The sequence below is a fragment of the Agelaius tricolor genome, unplaced genomic scaffold (genome assembly GCF_023055355.1).
Source record: "Agelaius tricolor isolate 1412-34295 unplaced genomic scaffold, bAgeTri1.0.p SCAF_24, whole genome shotgun sequence".
NCBI lineage: Eukaryota > Metazoa > Chordata > Aves > Passeriformes > Icteridae > Agelaius > Agelaius tricolor.
The window spans coordinates 6668726-6693124 of NW_027269284.1; the positions used below are offsets into that span (position 1 = coordinate 6668726).

The 24399-nt window shown below is 39.2% G+C and overlaps 1 protein-coding gene across 4 annotated transcripts in view; it reads right to left on the bottom strand.

Moving 5' to 3' along the window:
• Positions 1–24399, bottom strand: part of ZFYVE28 (zinc finger FYVE-type containing 28) — a 145989-nt gene that overhangs the window by 120755 nt on the left and 835 nt on the right. The window lies entirely within an intron of this gene.

Consider the following 24399-nt stretch of genomic DNA (forward strand, 5'->3'; position numbering starts at 1 on the left):
TAGAAGCACAAATTGCTTATAACAGCTAAAGCTGGCATAAATACATGAAATTCCCAGTCACCCTGCTGCAAAGCTGCTTATTCAAGTTACTCGTGCATCATTCAAACTTCCAGCTTGGTATTTCTTCAAGCATCACATTGACTGTTTCTAAATGTAGTCTACTTGTCTGAAACTTTTCACCAAGATACAAAAAATCAACGTTATATAAAGCACTCTTTCCTGATACTGATGATGCACAATATGAGTCACCACTTCAAAGCCTCCAACACACCAGCACAAGACACATTCTTTTAAGTCACGAATAAACCCTCAAGTACTTTCTTCTGTCTTGCTTCTAATGAACCATCCTTGGTTCCCAAAGCAAATTGAAACTCTGACAGTCAAGAGAATATGAGCTCCACAAGCAGAAATTAAAACTTCTTAAGAATACATACATCTCCTTTAACTCACTATTTGCCAGATCTGTTATTTTTAAAGCTTTTCTAAAAAGGCTGGAAAAACACAATCACCAGTGAAACATTGCTGTTGTATCTTTATTTATTTCTTTTCCAGGCTCTTTACAGTAGATTTGCAGTGTGGTTCCATGATCTGTAACAGAAGGGGGTGGAAAGGAAGAGAGTGTTTCAAAGTTGAGTGCACACTCTTTGCCAGTGGCAAGAGCCAGGCCATCCCAGGTGAGGATTCATTCAATATAAGACAGATAAGCTAAACAACTTCACTGCTACAAGAACTGGACTTTTTTTTGATGTGCAATAACCTGTTGCTATGACTTGGCCCTGAAAAATAAGACAGGAAACCCTTTTATTTGAACAGGAAAAAAATCTGAAAATTATTCTTGCTGAGGAAATGATTATTCTGTCCTGGCTGGTGACAGTTCATCCATAAACAGCTCTCTTTCTCAAGCACTTGCAGCCCCAGCTGCACACACCTTCATGTGATGAGTGTGAGTGTGCAGCCAGCCAACCAATGCTGCAGGTGTGGGCCACAGAGAGCCCAGCAACAAGAAGCCACTGCTGCAATAGCCCAGTCAGGTGTGGGAAAACCTCCCAGGTAGATAGTGCACCTCAAGCATGCACTGCAACTCCTAAGTACCACTTTATTATTACAAAACTCTAATGATAGAGTCAACATATGGGTATAAATAAATGTGCACACCTACATGGATGCACATGTAAGTGTACAAGCAAATACACCCAAGGAAGTCATAAGAGAAAGGCAATAATTTGGGTTATTTCCAAACAACAAAGTGAAAGGATGCCCAGATGAACTGAAACAGCGCTGCCAGTGGGAAGCACACAATGCCAGGGATCCCCCCAAATCCTCAGAACTGGGCGATGCAGCAGGAGAGATACTGCTCCACTGGAAGAAGTAAATCTTTACAAAAACCAAAGGAATTTCCTAGGGAACTATTTCTGTTGTCTTTTGCCATGAGAGAGGCCAGCATCCACAAAGAACATCTCTACAAGCAATGACCCAGAATGAGTGAGGTGCTTACAACTATCTGAATTTATTCACCACCAGGAGTCATTTTAGAAGTACCCAGAGCAGTACAACCACTCCATCAAAAAAATGTTCCACCACATTTTCATCTTTTTCCTTCTTTAAGGGGAATATTGCCAATTGGTGGAAGGTCACTATTCCTCTCATGATTCCCAAGATCCCAATCTAGAAAGGTCTTGCCTTTTATCACTGAAGCAAAAGCTAAAAATGTTATCAATGTACCTTAGGTCATCTCACATAAATACTGATGGTGCTTTACACTGTAAATGCAGCTTTATTCTTGTTTCCACTTAGTCTACTTTCAAAAGGAAGCAATTACATTTCTCAGCTGTTTTCATATGATTTCTGGTAACACCATCATAAATGCCATGTGAAATTTTTGGCTGTGGAAAAGATTGTTTTTCCAAGAATGCAATGTTTTGTGATGAAATACAACATTGTAAACTATCACCAATAATTAAATTTTTAGTTCACAAGTATAATGTAAAAACATAGCTTTTTTGGTCAAATAATAGTTTTTCACATCCAAGTTTCTATTGCAACTTAGCCAGAAGAGCAAGAACTAACACAGATCAGAGCTGAGCTCTGACAGTATTAGCACCTTGTGAATAAAGGACACCACCAATTCTGCAAAAGTAATTCCATCAGAAATAACAAGCTATGAATATATTATATAAAATTTACTGTGAATGGCAGCAAATGTAGGTATTCAAAAAGTTGTTGACTGCACGAAATTTTACAAGGAACTCCCCACATTTCTAGCCATAGAATAGGGTTTTGGTTGTTTTTTTGTTTGTTTTAACTAAGACTTAAGCACGCATAGTCTCTTATTATAACTAGAGTACAGGTGAAATCTAGCTGAGATACTTAACATGCTTCTCTAATGCAAATTTATAATTTCAAAATCAGTAACAGGTTAAGGAACATTCCTGCTCACTCTTTGCTTGCTTGGTTTCTTCCACAATCCTCACCCTCCTCTTTTTGCTCTGCAACTTCAGTTCCAGCACAGTGCAATTGCAACATCACTAGAGAGATGCAGAGTGCAGGGAAAAGAAAAATACAAGAAGGTTAAATAGATGTGAATAACTCAGGACCCCAAACTGCCTTAGGAACAGAAATTCTTAATATGTCTGAAAAAAACCTCCAACACTTCTCCACATAGCAGAAAGCCCAGCTCAGGCCACTATCCTGAACAATCAGCCAATGCAACATGATAAACTGGAACTTGCTGACACAAGAGCTCAGCTCCCTTCCACTGGGACATGGGTAAAGCAAGGGGCAGCTGGCTGGGATGATGTGAGCCAGCTCTGGGCTGCTCTCAGCCAGACAGGCTCTCCTCATGGCAGTGCAGCAATGTCACCTCTGCTCCCCTAAAATGACCTGTCATGCACAGCACTGAACTCAAGGCCCTTGGTGCACAAGCAGAAATCTGAGAGGTTGCTCACTAACAGAGCTGTAACTGTATCTGCCAAAGAGCCAGGGACAAGCTCTGCCAGGGGCACACCTCACTCTGCAGTCCATCAGAACCTGGTACTTCTACATATTGCTTTTTCAGTTCTGATTAAATGAACTACACAGAGACAGCATATTATGGATTAAAAATTCCACATGAGAAAATCTGCCACTACCACACTTCTGCAAAAGTTACACTGTATCAGAAAACCCCCTGTAGAACTATGCTGTACTATTAATTTAATTTATCATTTTTTGGTGTTTATTTAAATTCTCACTGAATGCTGTCTGGCATTGGTTCTGCCACATAGCAAGGAAGCTTCTGGCAGCTTCTCAATGAAAACACCCCTGTAACCCCACTGCTACCAAAACTGTGCCACACAAACCCACACAAAACCCTAAAGTCACTGCTGGACAAAGCTAAAGATTCTCTTCACAACATGAAAATAGCAGGTAATAGTTATTGCAAATGAAGGATTGTGTCTTCCTGCAAGGCTTGGATCTAATCATTCAGTCACATTATTGCAGTGTGTCACTGATGACAGCTGAAAGTGAGCACTAGTGCTGTCCATAAAGGACAGAGAATACCAAAAAGAACAAAGCCAAAAAGCATAAAGAAAAATAAAATGTGCTCAAAAAGCTCATACTTTTTTCTGTTGAAACCTATTCTATGAAAAATGCTGACATCAGTCTTACTCAGAGGTAGGATTTCCCTCTATTCACTAGTACCTATTTTACAAAGGTAGATCATAACTTCTGGTGTTACATTGATCAGAGATTTTTAGAAGGCAAATCCAAACAACTCACCCTGATTGACGTTTTAGGAACCTGCCTTCCAAAGTGCCTGATCATCACCCCCATACACAACTTAGTGATTTGATGTGACTTGCCTACAACAAGTAAAATCCATCATGAAGCCAAACACCAGAGTTTGAGAACTGCTGGCTTCTGATCCTGTGTAAAAACTCAGTAGTTTTAAACCCTGCCACAACACCAGCTTTATTTCTTTGTGAAAGAAAACAAAACAGCACAAAAGACTTGATGTTGAAGAACATACTCTACCTTTAAAAAGAAGCTACAAATCCTTTCAATCCATAAATACCTGTTATAAACTTATGTGGTGACTCTAATAGTCACATTTGATGCAGAAAAGCTGTGCTGTTTCAGTAATTTTCAGGTGGATTGCCCACACATAGGTACCAACAGCAAATTCAGTAAGTAGCACAAAACAGTGCATATTTCAACAGTAGATGTTCTGTCTAAACAACACAAGAGAGTGATTTTTCCAGCAAAAATCACTCAGTGATTTTTGGTCATTCAGTGGACAGAATCAATTATTAGGAGGTTTTGCACCCTACATGTACTTCACAAGATGAACCTCACTGTGACTGAGTCAAACCCACTAGATTATCACCTATCATCACATTTGCTCCAAGTTCCACAGTGTCTGGGTGCTGGAAAGCTCCCAGGCATACTGTTACTGAAACATGAGAAAAGGTGCAATTTCAGTCCTTTGGCATCTTGCATATCCACCTGTAGTGGCAAAATCTTTTGGGCTCTGAGGCCAAGTCTGACCTATAATAAAGCTTTGAAGATCCTGGTTTGAAGACTCAGACTTCAAATTTCTTCAAAGAAAAACAGTGAGAAAGAAAATGGATTGCAACTAAAGGATTAAGGGCAGTGGAGTGTTGATGTTTTGGTTTCTGTAAGTTAATTACAGAAGTCATTAGGCAAGATGAGAAAGTAGCACAGATATACATTTGCTATAGACTGACCTTATCAACAGGTGGCCTTTAACACTGCCCATGCATCCAGCCCATGATCCTAGCCAGCTTTAACAATCTGTGCTGCTTATTGAAACAGACAGAAGAAGAAACTGGAAAAAAGACACTATTTATGAGTACTCTTTATCTCCATCTGCTGCTCAGCTAAGAATGAAGAATTCCAGGAGAAACTAGTAGAAATCAGTTTCAAGGGAAGTTTATACATCTACAAACCTTAAATTACCTAATTCTATTGTAAGCTGTTTAAGCAAGGCAGTACACAGATTAAAATGTGCCACATGATGCTGTGTATTCAGTTCTTACCCATAATAATGTTTACCTAGAAATGAATTAAAATGTATAACAAGAAATGTAACGAACCTGTTAAAATTTCAAAGGAAACTGAAGAAACTTGTACCCAATTCCCTGCAATCTTTGCTACATGTACCAACCACAAGCAAAAACAATTTCAAGCAAAGATTCACTCATGGAGTTGCTGGAAACACTTTAAATATAACAAAACAAATTAAAAAAAGACCAAACAACCCTCCCCCCTGCCCCCCCACCCCATCTGACTGATTTTCAGTGAGATTAGTGGTTTAAAACACTGTGTTGATTTATAATGCCTAATAAGAGACTTGTGCCATTAAAACAAATGAGACATTCAGGTTTCTTTCTACCTGCTGCATTATACTTGCTTTAAAGCACATCCCTAAAGTCTACTAAAATCTGCACTTAAAATGCTAAATTATAAGACTGAAAAAAGGTGATTCAAGATTACATTTTCAGCTGTTTCTAAAAGTTTCCTAGATTCCTTGCATGAGTGCAAGTCTGAAGATGTATAATTACTTTCAATAAAACTAACAAGTAAAAATTCACGTTAAAGCTGACATGTTGCAACTAGAAAGCACTTTTGCAATTTATATGTCAACAAAGAGAACATGCAAATTATGTAAGCAAATGGTTGTTAGACATTCAAATGTTTCAGTTTTACAAGTAATGAGAGTTTCTTTATAGTGAAATTTATTCAGACAATTGGTGATGGGCAACAGTGCTTTTCAGCTCAAACTGCATAGTACAGATAGCAAAAAAACAAGAATACTTGATTAAAAGTATTGTTACTTGCTGAACTAGCTCAGACATATTTCAAATTCAGTTGTCAACACACAGAGTCACCTCCACTAAAGATGTGCATTCAGTTTTTGTACTAAGTGATTTTATGAATTAATTACTGAATCTAATTGATAATTACTAATTACCTGTGGGGATTTACACATGCAGTTATTAGAAAACACCTTTGAGAATAACTGAAGCTGTTGGATCTCACTGCCACAGTCTGAAGAATCAGTTTCTGCACACCACAGCAACTGTACCTGATGCTATGAAATTGATAAATTGCAAAATACTTCAACTGGCTGCACCAAATCTTCTATGAGCTGCATCAGGGATGCCACAGGGACAGAAAAGCTACCAAAAGCTCAGTTGAAGGGCAACTAGATCACACAGTTTTTTAATAAGTAAAACTAGGCAGGCCTAGCCTCAAAGCCTTAGCCCAAGTACCTTCCAAATGCTGGGTAAGAAATTTTACTTTCAAGTGCAGAGAATGACAAGAGCTCCCTTTCAAGAGGACTAGGATATCACTCTAAATAAATATGTATTTTTTCAATTAGCACAATTAAGGTTAATCTAGGGCTAAATTAGGGCAAATCTAGTCTTGCTGGAAGAAAATAAGAGGCCATGACTCCCAAGAAACTGAATTGATTAAGAAGGGCTGATCTGGTCACTTGAAAGCCGATCAGCAGAAAATTAAACTCATTAACAAGGTGGATAAAAGACATTCCTAAAGTACAAACACAACTACATTTCTACTAAATTTGTTCAAGGGAAAAGCAGAAGTAAGCAGCACCCAGAAGTACTCAAATTTAGGATGATGACTCTATAATCAGATTAATTCCTATCTAAGAGGCAAACTTCTGCATCTTTCATATGACAAACTGAGGGCTCTGCTTTACCATATTTTTACTTCAAGCTGTAACTCAATTTTAGTGTCCCATTCTCACAAGATATTTTGCTCTAATTTAACAACTCTTTAGAAAAAGCTGCTAGAAGTATCAGTTAAAACTCAAACACTGGTGATGCTCAGTAGAGTGAGACAGCAGGATACAAGAGGGGCTAATCCAGCCTTTTTATATAATCTGAATTATTCCCCTGGGCGGTTATTTTACCCTCAAGGTTCACACATTAAATGCACATACATGAAGGCAAAGAACCATAAAATATTGAAATCAATACAATTTCAGGTCACACTGTTTTTAGGAAAATATCTAAATTGTGCAGGAGTCTTGGCCTGGAGATTTCTAAAAGTGCCTTTTACATGACATTCATCTACCTAGACAGCAATCAAAAATGTCATTGCAACACAACCTTGCTACCCTTAGCCAAACCACTACAGGCAATGGAAATCAAGATATTGAGCACAAGAAACCCCAGGAGATGCCCAACAAAATCCTGGTAACTCTTTTAACCCTCAGCAAGTCAATATTCATGCTATAATATAAGCCCTACCCGAGCAATCCCTTTGCTCTGCTGGGGGATGACAAACATGAACATGAAAAATGTGGCCTGACAACCCTTTCTTTCTCAAAAAAGCTGTTTTGGCTAGTTCTGGTATTAAGAAGAATCTGTCACAAACATTTTTAATTCCATTTAAGATGATGAAGGGACTGGAGCACCACTCCTCTGAGAATAGTCTGTGAGAGCTGGGACTGTTCATCCTGAAGAAGAGAACAAGGTCTCATCAACCCCTGTAAATATGTAAAGAGAGGGGGCACAAAGGATGGAGCCAGGCTTTTCCAGAGGCTCCCAGTGTCAGGACCAGAGGCAATGGGCACAAACTGAAACATCTGGAAACACTTTTTTACTGTGAGGGTCACTGGCACAGCTTGCCCAGAGCCATGGTGGAACCTCCATCTTTGGAGATACTCAAAAGCCACCTGGAGATGATCCTGGGCAACTGGCTCCAGATGTGCCTGTTTGAGCAGTGGGGTTGGCCTCTGGTTTGATCTCCAGAGATCCCTTTCTACCTCAGCCATCCTGTGATTCTGTAGTTCAGGTGAGGAAAAAATGCTTAAAGACAGAAAACAAAGATCATGATCCTTTCTCAAATTTTCTCTGCAGACATGGCAAAATTAACAAGAAAATTATACCTACTAATAGAATATAATTTGGCATTTAATTCTACAGTTAAGTATTATTAAAACTATAAAATACAATATTGTAATCCTGGAAAGTTATTTTCTTTCAGCCATCCTAACTAAACAAAAAAGTTCCCTTAAAATAGATGCAGTATTTTCTAGTCTCTAAACAAAGAAAAAAAAAAATCAGCCAAAGTGTGAATTTTCTGAAACAGTAACTGGATTTCACCTTGAGGCAGTTGCTGCCATTAAAAGCATTCTGGCACCAACAAGAATACTATTATTAAAAAGCTGTATGAAAGCACTCAAACCAAGTTTTTGTGAATCTTACTAAAACAACTCTAGCAATTTTTTTCTTTTTCTTCTTGGAAGCCATTATACCTTTAAAACAACAATTCAGGATACTGAATACAACACACTGATGTTGTTCTCATGAGATAAAAGGACAAAGTCAGAAGAGAAAAACAGACTAAAGCAACATGATCATTACTGTGAACATTCTCTAGTTTCAGGCTTACTTAAATTTTTTCTTACAGAAGAATGGGACTTCAGGAAAGGTCAGAAACTGGAGGAATCCTATAGCCTATACACACTCTTAATTGATAGCCATGACATTTCCATTCTGTGACATCTCTAAAATCTCAATTATTTTTCTGGGGGGGGGGGGGGGGGGGGGGCAAAACACAAGAGCACCTCTTCCATTGAAAACACTACTACTTCAACTGCTGAAAGCAGATTTGCCAGCTCACTTTGGGAATTCCAAGAGGAGCATGCACAGAAACAAGACTTGCAGGGCTGTGACTTGCCCTGCTTAGCAGTCAGCAGAAAGAAGAAGAGGCAAGCTCTTCTAGGAGAAAAGTCACACTAAAATGTAGCTACAGATGCTCCAGACTGTCTCAGCAGAAGTGTCTTTCACTTCCTCCATGTGGGAAGCAGAGAAGCCTCACCAGGCTAAAGTTAGCCTTTCAATAGCTTGGCAGAACCTCTTCCCTTTGAAAACAGAGGAGTGCTCCTCCCTCCCTGCAACTCTTGGGAGCCTACATGACTGCAAGTACTCTGTCTGCAAATGGAGAAGGCAGAACAAGTCAATGCAGCTTTATTTGAAAGCTTTATGGCTTTGGAACAGGAGGCTGCTCAAGGTGTGCTCAGTGACAGCAGCACAGCCATGGAACAGGAGACTGGCAGGGGCAGCAGCAGCCCTGGCCCAGGCCCTCCTCATGTGCCACCATCTCCAATGGAACCACCTGCAAAATTACTTCTTTCTTTCATCAACTCACAGGTACCTTCTGGAAACCTCTACCACAATAGTGTATAAGAATAAACAGCTCCACTCTGGATTTTGGTTAGTTTCATTATAGAGAGGCAGCCATAACTGTCTCTTTAGAGAAAACCTTCTTCAGAGACTTCTCTAAAAATAGCCTAAAGCCTATCCAACCTCTCATGAAAAGTAAACCTTTCAGGATGCTTCAAAATAGAATTTTAGAAGCCAAAGCAGAACAAAACCTAAATCAGCAAATGCAGCTATATTCCAAGTATCCAGAGTCAATGCTTCTGTGCAAAAAAGTTATTTTCCCAGATGAATTTTCCCTACTAAAACTGAAAATTCCTTATGCTCATCATAAAAAAAACCCACCCACACCATGCACCCACACATAAACCTGCCAAGAAGACTTAGAATGAAACAGAACAAACCCTTTTTCAAGGTGTATGGTCCAATAAATATCAGTCACTGAACACAAAAAGTTAACTGTAAAACCTGTCCTTCCTCAAAAAAGGATTGGGAAAAAAAAATCTGCCTTTTTATTTTCTGACTTTTAAAAAAAAATAAAAAGAAAATATATTAACCTCACTGCCTCGTTCAATACCTTCAGTCACATCATGTGTATTTAGGTTCTCTCTCAGATCTTTGCTCATGTTCTGCTTTTGACCTAAGGCAATCTCATTCAATATGGAAGAATGTGAAGTTTTTAACTGCACTTTGTAAGAAGTTCATGAATCTACAGGCTTGGAAATGTTCATTTCCCCAATATTACAAAAGATTCAATTTCACAGACGAACTTTATTGAGTTGCTGTTGCCAAGAGTAATCCCACTTCTCTCAATCCTCCACCCCCAGCCCTGCACACCTGGCTGGCACTCAGCTCTTGGATGAGAACAGCTCATCTGGCCCTTCACTGTCAAACTGATTTAACCAGCAAATGTGGGGGGAGCAGTTTTCCAAGGGGCAAAAAGAGGAGTGGGAGAGAGTTCAGTTCTCCTTACACTTGTCCAAACTGCTTTCTTCCAGGCTGAGTCAGCTCACAAGGGCTCCAACAAATGCCAAAGCTGGAGGAACAGTGGGGAAGAGGCCAGAAATGGTCACAGTGCTGCCAGGCTGGTTTAGATTGGCACTGGGAGTTGGAAGGGAACCAGTTACAAATGCAGAGCAATAGATTGTCCAAAGAGATGGTGAAAACCACTTTTGTCAAATTTGAAGAAGAGGTCAGCAACAGGCCCTTGCACCCCAGGGGCACCAGTGCATCCTGAGCACTGCTGGCAAGGAGGGGGAGGTCAGCCTGCCTTCCAGTCAGGACTAGGGAGGCATCTGGAGGCTGGGTCCAGCTCTGGACCTCCTAGGAAAGGAATGGCATAGACATACTGGAGATAGTGCATCTAAAGGTGATGATTTTGGCCTAGAAACATCTGTCATGCTAGGACAGAAGTAGAATACATCAGCCTGGAGAAAGCCCAGAGTGGATCTTATCAATGTGTATAAATATCAGATGGGAAGATGGAAAGAATACTCATAGACTTGTGGTGATACCTAGTGAGAGCAAAAAAGGGCAGTGGATACGAACTGAAATATGAGAAATTTCATGCAAACATCAGGAAATGCATTTTTACTCTAAAGGTGACTGAGCAGTGTCACAGGCTGCTCAGAGAGGTTGTGGAGTCTCCATCTTTAGAGGCATTTGAAACCTGACTAGACCTGGCCCTGAAAAGCCAAGGGGCATGGACTAGACAATTTTAACAGGTCTGTCCCAATATCACCCTCTACCCAGTTCTGTGATTATAATAGCTACAAATCATCTATCATGTGCAAAAAGCTATGATAGTATCACCCAAAACCAGGCAATTCCACAGACATAAAGAATTCCTATATGCTTCATTAGGTATCATGACAATATCCTGAATGAATCCTTGAAACATATTGAAGGAACACGAAGGCTTGCATGATCCTGGTATAAATACTATGACTGATTTAGTAAAAAATGGCAAGAATTAAATTCCTGTTGCACATTAGAAGAGCATTCACCTATGAAAACAACTCACATGCTCAGGGTTCAGCTGTGTAGTCTCATGCCTTACCACACTCTTGTGCAAACTACAGCAGCTCACACCAAGGAGGGTCAGACTGTTCAACAACAAATTAGAGGAAACCCAAACATTTGCAAAAAGGCCACTGGAAATACATTTGGTCACTTCTTTCCCAACTGACCTGCAGCAATACCCCAGCAGCATGACACCAGCAATGAGCCTGTTGCTGAACATGGAGCTGTGACATGACTCACAGGTTACCAAATCCTGCAAACTTGAGATCACAAGTCAGCAAACTGGCAGCTCAAAAGGCAATACTTCTTAAGCTTTTCTCCTCAATTTGTTAAATAGCATTATAACTTGCCTGTCACACAGATCTAATTCTCACACCATTCCTACTGGACATTCTACTTTTCAGTCTGAACTTCAATGAACCTACAGCAACTGCTGAGAGTTTTCTTTTCAGGAGAGGTGCAGTAGGATAACAGACACAAAAGGTCTACAACATGCTAATTAATTCTTTTCCCTACAGATCTACTATCATACTTTGATGGGCCTCGAGAGCAGCATAAAGAACCCAGATACTTAACTTTTCTTTTTGAATATTCATTCCATTAATCTATCACCAGAAATGTACAAAGCTCATTTAAATATTATTATGAGGCTGCAGAGGGTGCTCCAACACTGCTTAATAGACAGTTTCTATTCAAACCCATATTCCTCAGCAAATCCCTCACTGAAACAATTAGGATTTGGCAGTTAGGAACAGACTTCCCTTCACCTTGTTTTATCCAGAGAGAAAAGTGACAAGAACCACAAAAGAAATTCTCCTCCCCACACCAACATAAGGTGTTACCAGTGGAGATAGCAGCAGGAATGCAGCCCTTCTCCACCACATTGCCTTTTTCCTGCACCTAACTGCTCCACATGGATCTCATGGACTGGGGACCAGGGAAAGCAGGCACACAGATATGGAAACACAGTATGGAATATCATCCTCCATATTGCTTTCAAGTTGCTCAAGCAAATAACCTCCCTAGAAGCAGCTCCTGCTGCTTTAAGAGTTGCTCCTCAAGAACAGCAAAACTTTCAGCTCTTTTTGTGACCACTGAGTGCCACTATGAAGTGGAGCAGTGCCACTCAGTGCAGAATGCAGTGGCTTGTGCAGGTACTGCTTGCTTTACTGGAGAGGTGGGGGCAGGACTCTACAAAGTAAGAGTACCTCTATTTGTATATCCCAGATGTGACTTTTTTATTTAGCTGTGCAGGAGTTTTATTTGCTAGCTTTCAAAATACAAAGTACAAGGAAAAAAAAGGAGAAAACCTACTTTTGGTTAAAATTAACAAGGATTTGTATTCTCCTCTTTCTTACAGTTTTCTAAATCTCATTACAGTAAGCACACAGTGAAAAATATTACAGTATCTGACAATAGTGTCACTTCAATATATTAATTCTGAGCCAGCTGATGAAAATTAAATAGAGGAAACACTTTTAAAGTATTTAACATTTTTTAATGTTTAAATAGTGTAATTAGCCAATCTTTTGCTCTACTGGTTCCAAGCCCAAAATTAACAAGTAATAGGTTTGATAATTCACATATGGAACTTGAAACAGAGAACAGATATGCCAAATTCACAGTAAGCATTCACCACATACCTTCCAGCTCTTTTTGGTAAGAACAGCTAGCTCAAAGCACCATGCAGTTCAAGAATGAAAATCCTGTCCTTTGCATAAATATCACTGCCTTGCCCTGCCACTCCTGCAGAGGTTTGCTTCCAACATGTGCTACCTGTGCCTCTAACACTGCAAGATTACTTGCATTAACCTTTTATACAAGGTCTGCATCTTAATGTCACCTAAAATTAACTTTGGGTGAGCCTATTTTATGCTAAAGAATTGAATGAGAAGCCCAACTCTCAGTCCCACATGACTTCACCTGGGTTTCAGACTGGCCTCTGTGTTACAGAAATTAACACCTTCCATACAAAACATGGAGCAATAGAACTGGTGCAATTTGGGTTGGGGTAGTGTTTTACCAGTATTTATATTGCAAGTAGAACATAAACCAGAAGCCCTAAAGACACTGAAGGTGCAGCTCCACAGCTGGAACAAGGGAATATAAAGACCATCCTGCCACCAAAGGAGTTCACGCTGCCCCCTCCCCAGTTAAGCTGTAACTGAGCCTGTAAAACTATCTAAAAAAAGGAAGGAAGTTTCCACCTGTCCTAGAAAGATGATACAATCTAGCAAGACACAGCTACATAATTTCCAACACCAACATCAGGGAGGTAAGACAGGAGCACATGTCTGCAAGCTGAAAAACCAGCTGGGCACCAGCAGCATTTCTGCATTTTCATTACTGTCCTGGTTGACTTAAAATTCACAAGGGGAGAGCACAAAAATTCTTGATGAGAGTCAGGTATCCTGGACACTGGAGACAGGCAAATATGGCAAATATGCCTCTCTTTGCTCTGAAGTGATCACTACTGCACTAATACATTTGACCATATCTTATTTTACAGAAAATTTCAGTCCTTGCAATAGAAAAGTTATCTAATAGGCAGTAAAAGGAGGGAGCAATAAACAGTTGTAGCAACAGGGTTCGAGTAATCAGACAGTAACTAAAATCCACATGCTATCATAAGTTTGCAAGAACAGGTTCAAAGGTTAAGATCAAACATTACTTAGAAAACTTTTATCCCACACTGTAAAGCCTGTTTACAGCACAGGTACCAGCACTTAGCATCTAATTCCTGCATTCCTAAAATGCAGCATTACATCAGTAACTTGATTTCACAAAGAGAAAACAAAAAATAAAATCTGGAAGTAAAAGGCCCCACCTCAGTTGAGGACTCACACCCTCCAAATTACAGAAGCATTTTAGTGGAAGGAAATCCTTTTTTTTTTTTTTCCCCTCAGAAGTTCTGCAAGTCCATATACACCAGAGATGCTACCACGAGGGGGAGATGAGAAAGACAGAACTAACTGGAGGGATGGCTAGTGAGGAATCATTTTAACCATGACTAATTAACAGTTGAAAATCACCATTACCTATCTCCCATATGTTCTCATTTGTAAGGAGGAGTTGGACACTAAATCTAAACATATGGCAACAGTAAGTTGCACTCCAATCTTTGAATAGCAAAGTACATACAATCTGCTCTATTGCTTCAGCTGTAAAATGATACTGCAGGGTAACCTAAAAGGAAAAATCCTCTCATAAAAAGCACTGGATAGAAAGAAGTGGCAAATAAAGAATAAAATGGCTGAGAAACACCCAAATTAATCTTTTCTGGCTAGTTTGGCTATTGACCTACATTTAGGGCACCAAATAACCCCTTCTCACTTCATGCCTCAGTCCCCATTTCAGAGACAGGAAGCATGACTATTTGTATTTGAAAGATGCACAGATGATACCCATGTTTTGGCTCACACACACACACAACATGCAGGCACATGTGGATATGCACAGACTGAGAAATAACTGTAAAAAGAGCTGGAACCAACCTCACAGTGTTTCACTGCTTGACCTGACTGATAACAAATGACTCTGGGCTTAAACAAAAATTGTGCTTATCTTTCCTACAGTAAAACTAATGTTTCCAGGAGAATGGTTGTCACCTCTTAACTCTTCAGGATTACTCATGAATTACTGTCTTACATAGCATATGATTTCTAAAATACAGATTTCTACCAGACATTTCTTTTCTAAATTAATCAAAAAGCTAATCAAGCTTATCAAATGCACTGCACAAGTCAGATATTTTTTTAGATTGTCTATTATACAATAGACAACTTCTTTGTTTCACACAGGAAATAAACACAATGAGGCACCTGCAATTCACCAACACTACTTTGTTAATATCAGAACAGTAGATTATATATCCATGAAGACTGATTACATATATTACACCAAGAAATTAACAGAACATTTCTAATGCAGAGCAAAACATGATTTTAATGTTTTCACACAGAAAAGGATGTATTCTAAAGATTCATTCATTTTTGAAAAAAAATGCATCCCAGTTCCATATCTAAAATAAGTTCAAAATTCAAAAGTAAGAGTTGTTCTAACATTAACTTACTGGTTTATTGTATCAATTATACACAGGACTGTCTACTATGAAACTGCCAAATAGTAATTCTCAAATTTCAATAGAAAAAGAAATAAACTGGAAAACAGTTACAACCTAAGACTAAGGCTTCCTGAAATAAACTAATTGTCAAAAGAAATAATGTGGCAAATTAATTGAGAAAATCTAACTTTAAAAATCACTGGACAAAAAAAATGCCAACAGAATCCAGACTCTATTTTAGAGATAAATGCCTAAATGCCCAATAAGAAGCCTTGCTTCCTTGTCTCTTCTAGTGAAAGAAGTGAAGAGAAAATGCCTACTGCCTTTCTGCTTCAGTCCCTGTCTTCCTACTGCCACCACTACTATCAGGTCTAGTATCTGTCAAGTATCCTGACTGAATTGAAGGAGGAAAGAAATTTATAGCAGGTCTGCAATTATGCACAAAACCCCACCAAAAAATCTAGGTGGAAGTAATGTTAGGGAAACAGAAAACACTGCAAGCAGTAAACAAAACTTTTGGACACAAGGGTATGATATAGCCTAGGGGAAAATATTAAAAAGAAACCAACAAAAATTTTAAAACCAAATAACAGCAAAGCAAACAAAAAAAAAAAAAAAACCAGCCACAAAAACCAGTCTTACTGAAAATGAGAATACTTGCTGTGGATATAATATTCTCTTCAAATATACTCAGTCAGCTGCTTCAACAAAACCATTAACAAAGGAATTATCAAAATACAATCAAACTACCAAAGATACCCTTCCATAAAATAACTCCAGAACACCACCACAACAGCCGAAAGCAGGCTCTCCAACATGAACACATCAGTTCTCAACCACTTCAATACAAAGAAAACACCAGCCAAATTAGCAATTAACACCAGTGAGCACCTGTCAGTGCACAATAAGCACTATTTAACATATGGCCTCTTCCAATTATTTCCTGCTGATCATGACATAACTTCCTTATGCTCAACTTTTTACAATAAAAAGTAAGATAGCTGTGCAGTGCACAGAAGACCATTCCTCAAAAGAAAACACTGCTACCTATGGTCTTGAGAACAAACCTTTAGATCCAGCCAAACTCTCCGCCATGAACATTCATATCAAAGAGAAACAGACTTAAAGAAAAATCACTGCAATCAAAATTGCAGACACACCAACAAGGCCTGTGTGTACACTTGGAATGGGCACCCATGGCACCACATGTCCTCATGTAACCACCACTCATCACCAAGGGATACAGCAAAAGCTAGCTGCCATTCCCATTTCATCTCTTACACCTTAGTGAGGACCTGCAAGATTCCTTAAAACACACAGCAAAATAAATCACAGGTTCCAGATGAGATTTGAAAGCCCTTTGCATTTTTTGCCTGTTCCTTACATCATACTAACTCCTCCTTATTTTGTAAGGGCTTCCATCCATCCTGCACCATAAAATGACATCAACTCCATCAAGACATTTTTGTTAGGCTGTTGACTAGACCAGATGTCCTGGTCCAGCTTTACAAAAAATACTTAGAAAAAAAACATTAAATATCTAGCAATGCAGACATCCACTCTCTATAAAGGCATCTTGAAAATAAAGTAAAAAGCAGACAGAGCTTTGAGAGGATTTGGAAGGTTTTACAGGAAGAATGCTGGTATGTTCTCATTTGTATGCTAAGAGCACACAGACTTCAACAACTGGACCAACACAGAAAGGTAAAATTTCTGTTGGAGATTGGTGCTTACAGAAGGAGAATTAGACAAAGAGACATTACTATGAGAGCTCACATCATTCATTAAAAAGGTTATTAGATTACAAACATCCAAAAGCCATTTCCAGACAAACACTCAAGACCTCTTTCAAGCTCAAGTCGTTTCTTGGTAGGAAACAATAACCTGAGAAAACTGTGGTTTTGAACATCTGATGAACTTCAGAATGTCAGGAAATGTTTCCTACATTAAAAGGCTACAAAGGAAGGTGAGAATTAGAAGAATGCAAAGCAGAAATGCAGAACACCCTGAGCATCCAGTTAGTTCAGCCACCTATGATTCTCAGAGATCAAAGTGCCCCTTGATGACAGGAATTAACACATTCCAGCATAAACATCACCCTGATCTAAATTAACCTGTGTTCTATTTCAAAATAAAGAGCAGGCATTTTGAAAGAGCAGGAGAGTCATCCCCCCTTTTTCCTCTTTCAAACTATTTTTCTTCCATTTCTATGCCAAATCTTTTCTTCAACCCATCTTCTTCACCTGTCTCCTCCAGTTTCTTTTCCCCCAGTTGCTTCCCTTTCATTCATTCATTCATTCACCCAGAATGGTGTACCCAGTACTGATGTGATGCCCACTCTTACATTATTCATTCTGAATGGTTATCAAGTATGAATAAAGACCCTACAAGAGAAGAAAAACAAGTTTGTGGCCTACCAAGACTAAACAAAGTGGAGGCATAACTCAGCTCCTGTTGCTCAGCTTTTCAGGGCATCTTATTCCTAAACAGTATCAAAAACAGTAACAGCAATGGAGGAGAGGGTGGTGAATGTAAAGGGACCAGAGGAAGAACCATCATTTATGGGATCAGGAAGGTCAAGAGGAATTGTCAGGCTAGAGGCCTAAATAGTAATGCAAAAAAGCCACTGAGTACTGGAGTGACAAGCAGGAAAACCCTACAGGCTGCAGGGCAGAACAGACAAACAGGATGTTGTAAGCCTGACCCTCGTCACCAAAATAAATAAGAGCAAGACCTTACAGTCACTCCAGCAAGGCACACTGAGCCAGGAATACATTATAGTTAAGTTGTCCAAACATTCTATCTCCCAAAAAAACCTCATTCTTGGCTCCACCCTAAATCTAGACTTCTAGAAAATGCATTACAACTTCTGTCACTCACCTGTTTTCAAGGAGCAGGCAGCTGACACTGCCTCAAAGGAAAAGTATATCCTAGGTTATTTATTATCTGGTGGACTGAGCTGGCCACCAGAGCCAGGCTCAGTGCTTTGCTTGAGCTGACTTAGGGGCAGCCCCAGTTTCAGGGATTCAAGAGCCTCAGCCAGCAGGGAATGCAGCAGCTCCCTTCCTGCAGGGGCACATGGCCATCACACCTGGGATCCCAGCTGGTCATCTGAGATACAATGAATTGTTTTCATCTTGAACTTACTCAATATTCCAACTAAGACTCAGCTGAGAACAGGTAAGACAGACTCAAATTTAGCATCATCCTCCAGTAAAACAATCAAGCTGGAGAAACTTGCTCTTTCACATGCACTGTGAAGGTGGGTCAGTCTTCAAATGTGAGCCAAATAAACATACACAGCCTTCAATTAATTTATTTTTAACACCATTATTTAAAAATAGTTTTACTGAATTAATTTAAGTCAATGTTGCCAGCACAACTGCCAGGAAAGTAGATCATCATAACTATTAAAGCAGTTACATGCAGCACATCAACAGCATTTGCACTGTTTATTTTTCAGTTAGTTCAGTAAGAAAATGTTCTACTGTGGTCCAGGGCTGAGGATACTCTCAGTGGGAGTTTTTTTGTCATTTCTCTGAAATAACCTAGGACAAATGCATTGTGATTTCTAAGAAATAATTTTTTTCTAAATTCTTTTAAGTACCATCACATTGTGGGAGGAGAACAACAGAATCTAAACATCCAAATCAGGTTTCCTGGAGAAACACCAGAGGATGAGTCTGCAGGACAAGGGACACATTAGGTAACACCACTGACTGTCTGAAAATTTTCTAAAGAAAATGTTTACTCCACTGGAATCAAACTCAGCTTTAAGCACTGAGAAGCCAGCAGTCGTGGAGATCAGAAATATGAATGAATTGAAAAATTATTAGTCATTTAAAAGAAACAACTTAATGAGCTGTTGAATCATAAGAGCACAATCTATAGCTCAACAAACTCCTGTGCTGCAGACTACCAAACTTTTTAAAAGAGCCCAGAAGAAACAGCAGTTTTCATTCATCTCTTCCTTGTCCCTGGGCATCTGCTGCAGGACAGAGAAAGAGAGAACCCACAGACATTACACCAGGCTAGAAGGACCCTGGGTCTGATACATTTTGATTCCGCTCACAGCAATCCACATCAAAAAAATAATTTCACAAGGTACAAATACATTTCACATCAGAGTCATTAAAAACAAGCAATTCTCTTAGACAATTGCAATAGCTGCCTCCTTCCCTTTTTCAGCTACAGGTAAACCAAGGCTAAGAAACAATATGACTGCAGGTAATTGTCTTGATTTAGCTGCAGTGCTACAATACATCAGCAAAGAATTATTAGCTCCCACACTTGTGTTCAAACCACTAGATGGTGCTTCTAAAATGAAGCAATTCAATATGCAAAACTCTGAATAATGCATGATGATTTATAAGTTACCTTCCTCGGGATTGTTATCAATAACACTGATTAATGTAGTTAAATAGCTGCAGACTCTGATCAGAGAGGGGCAACAAGAATAATTACACAGATAAGTGAGATCAAAGAGCTGATCATTAAAACAGTAACTTTTCAAGAACCCAGTAACAGCTGTTTTCTCAAGTAAGAAAAACTCCTCAATCTTCTGTCTTGCAAAGTCATTAGTTGCTAATATAAATATTACACTAAATAATAAATTTTGTTCACAGACTGCTGTGCCCAAAGGTTTTGAATACTGTATGGCAGCAGTCAAATGAAAGTAAGTTATAAATAGCTTTTACCTGTTCTTTCACTGCTCATTCTCAGACATTTTCCCAAGAATAAACTTGCTCTAATTCTCTTCTGTGAACAGCAAACCTTTCACTTTTAAGATTTGGAAATTATAGCTAAAATAAGATGCTAGCTGCTTTCCATCAATCACTGGGGAATTATCCTTCCTTTTTTATTCACTCCCCCAAACTTGTATCAATAGTTGCTTGACAATTCCAGCAGCTTTGTTCTTTTTCATTTCTGACCATTTCCATCCATTTAAATGCTGCTCAAAATAATTCTCTCTCCTCCTGCATCTCATTCTACTGACCCAATTTTAAAAATGCTTTTTGCATTTTGTTAAGTACAGTTTGCTGTACTTTTTTACTACCTTCCATCCTTCTAACAAACTTTGATTCGTATTTAAAATCCCTTTTTCCACAAAAAATCCTGCAAACATCTTTCTTCTCATACCATTAAAAAAACCAAATCAGCTATTTCCTATTGTATTCCCCATCTTTTACTTTTTGGAGTCAGCTCTGCCACTAAGTAACCCTGACAAGGTTGCTGAGGAAGATTACTTTGTGAAGTTTTTGATGTTCAACATTCACCTAGGATTTCTAAGACTTTTTTTCTTTCTTTCTTTTTTTTTTTTCTTTTTTTTTTTTTTTTTGAGCACTCCTCCTTGTACAAAGTAATACAGAATCTCCTAGAGGTTATTTGGCTATTTTTGAGTTTTGCCACTGGCTCTCACTTTTCTACTTTAAGTGATTGCTCTAGATTCACTAGGCATACTCTCTTCATCTTGCTTGCTTGTTCCAAGATACCCTTTTACTATCTATTAAGCTTTTTCTTAAATTAGCCTACCTATCTGCTGTTTCAAGTCCTTTAACAACTATTAGCAGCAACAATTATTACTAGCTATGGTTAACTTTCATAGAAATATAGCTAAAAAGAACCTTAAAAATGATATAAGAAAAAGGCACTATGCACAGACATAGAAACAAGCCTCCTCCAAGTACCTGCCATTCCACTTAGCCCTAAATGCTATTTCTGCTCACAGAGCACCACTGCAGACACACATTAACAGGCAGCAAGAACCTCTTGAAGAGGTATCTGCTAACCCAGCTGCAGAAAGTAATTATCAGATTTAAGCAACCCACGAACAGTATTTCAGAACAAACACATGGGAAGAAAGCAACTACAGTTCTCAGCATCTCAAGCACTCCAGGGGGAGAAGATGCTCAGCCTCTGAAGGGTGTGAAAGAGCTGTGCTGAGTACCCACTTGTCAGGAAGTGCTCACTCCTAGCTACAAGTTGGGGCCATTTCCTGAACCCACCTTCACATCCCCACGAGAGTTAGAGAGCCTTTGATTTACAGCAGGCACTGAGGCCACAGCTGCACTTTGGTCAGTCTTAGACGAGGGGATGTTGAAAACCACACCTACAAAACCTCCAGACTTTATGCATATTTTGTGAGCATCCTTTAACTGGAGCCAGGCATTCACAAAGCAGTAGCTTTACTACCAACAATTACAGATTGGGACTCACTTACAGGAACATAAGAAATTCTTTACCTTAACTGCTTGAAGTTCACATTTACTATGTGAAAGAAACTAGGAGCAAAAAAACTCAGACATATAAACACCAAATAAGCAATATTTTTAAAATAAAAACAGACACTGAAGATGTTTCAGTCTGTTATGTTAAACAGATTAAAAAACATATTCAAGTTGTGGTTAGAGACAGACTTTTTTTCTCCCCATCATACACAAAACAGCTCTTTCAAAATATCAATAAACATGAGCTCAATTCAAAGCAGGTACCCCTGTGAGCTAGTTACCCACGCATTCTTCAAGCTAGTCTCCAGATTTAAGCAGCAGCATTCAGAAATTGTTCTGAATTCTTTGGACCTCAAATGCATTTCAAAGCTCTGCAAAAGCAGCCCAGTTCTGTATTTTGGCTGGACGCTCAGATCTGCCTGGGAGCAAGTTCTGACCAGACACCTGTGGAATGCTCCAGCAGGTACAAGATAAGAAATTCCCTGAAGTGGCAGGGAACATTTCTATTATATCTGTGCACACAGACAAATAACTTGATTTAGACAGGATCGTTCTTTTGTCTCAGGAAGGTGGTGATGCTGGGAAGCCTGCAGTGTCCTGAGGAGGTCAAACATAGAGTAACTATTGTTCCACCGATGTTGTGCTGCAATTCATGAACACCACTGCTTCAAATCACCCCTCAGCAAAAGTGTTCAGAGGCAAACACCATCCTCCCTCCAAACACTTCAAAAGGCATTGAATCCACAGTCCCCAAAAGCAAAACATATATTACAGACAACACTTTAAAAATTAAACAACAATCAATGTGGCACAGGAGGCTGGAAACAAAAACCTTGTCTCTGCTCTGTCTCCAATACATCAGTTAAAAGTCTGCCTCCCAGCAGCTCTACAGATCACGTCACTGCTATTTATTTCATTCTCTGCTTCCCTCCACCACTGGCACTTGATCTGGTTCGTTAGAATCTGGCAGCTCAGCATACCTGAGGAACAGAGCTGGGCAGGAAGAGCACTGACTGAACGAGGATCCAGGGAAGTCGTGCTGCTCTCGTGACACGCTCCCAACATTAGTCAAGACTTTCCACTTCCTACACCCACATTTTCTCTGCCATTCTTGGTATGTTCAAACAGAGGCAGCAGTTACCAAATAAATATCCTTGCCTGGATGCAGGTCCTGCATCTTGCAGTAATGATTACCCCAAGACTTTTACAATTCCACCTTGTTATGCACTCTGCTCTATTCCATTTCCTTGTCTTCACCATTTAAAAAGCTGAATTAATTTACATATTTTGGGGCTGTGTTTTTTCAGGGATGAATTATGAAATAGTTCCCCTAGGATTAAGCTAAACCATATATTCAGGTTTCTGAGCAGGCTGTACTAAGAATTTGCTGCACTCTGATATCATCCCACCCCTCACCTTCAAAAGAACCTCTGAATGGCCATCAAAGCTCTGGGTAAATGTCCAGTGGTGCCAAAATCTGCTGCCATGCAGAGGTCCTATTATATGGCAGTAGGACCTGGAATACTTCAGAAGAATCATTCCCCATCACTGGGAGAGGCAAAACCTACCTGATAAAATGCACCTGGAGCCCATAGTGCCTAACAGGGTTACAAGCAACATAAATCCTGAGAGCTTCAACCAGAATAAGTATTCAGGAAAGTCCTTTTCAAAATGCATTACATTCAAAACAGACCCTGGAACCCACTGATCTTTTGGGAAGGCATCCTTGCAGATTCCTTTAAATAGAAAAGCAAGCAATAAACCAGGAAAGGTAGAGTCTCTACATGTGAGAGCCTCTGTCTCACCCTCTATAAAAGAAGTGCTATTCAAACCTCTGTGTATTTAATGACATGATCCACGCCCACTCAACAGCACACCAGGAAAAATTACTTTTTCTGAAGCTCTTACAATTCACCAGCAACCCATTCTGAATACCAGAACAAAAATGATGTTGCAAGCTACTGAAACTAAGAAAAACTGTTGGCAAAGGTACAAATACACAACAAAAAGCAGTGGTGCTGGCTCTAAACCAACAGCAATAGGTGCTCCTGATTTATGAGGCCCAGTGTCATGCAACAGCTTGAAAAGTTCCTTCGCCCCAGAGAAGTCCCACAGAACTTTAAGTATACATTGTTTGATACCCTGAACGCCAAATACACACCTTACATCAAAAGGAGAGTATATTAAAAAACAAGTTTTATCACAAAAATATAAAATCTCCATTAGAAAGAAAAACAATGTGAAGTCTAATGAGTTTTGTTTAAAAAAAACAGTGAAAAAAGCTATATTCACCAAGATTTCCTCTGCATTTAAGATTAACAGTATTTCTTTTTGCTCATTAACTAGTCTTCCCTTAGTCTTTCCCCTGTATAAAAGATATAAAAATAAGAAAATCCAATGAAAGTTATCTATAACTTATTACTGTATTTTTGGTTACCTAATCTCGATATTATTTCCCTTGCAGTTATTAGCAGTAATATCTGACAATTATGTGTACTTCAGCAGTACTCAGGAGTTAGGACAACATGTAAAATCCATAAAGCCAGCATAATATGAACTTTTATTTTGCAGTATTCACTTCTGTTGTTTTTATTGGTTTTTTTTCCCCACTGCAACACACCGGCTATAATTCAGCCAAAAGAACCGAGTACATGGAAGGTTTACAAACTGAGACCCAACACTGACAGTAAAGCATAGAAAAAAACGACTGAGAGCGACCAACAGGAGCCAAAATTAAATCAAACACTTCAGAAAGTGAATAACGATACTGACGGCTGTAATGCCTGGACAAGAAAAAGATGCTATAGATGTTCAAAACCAGTAATGTCCTTGATTTATACGAGCCGAACATCACATGCCAGACAAGATCACCCTCCAGACAGTTGTTACT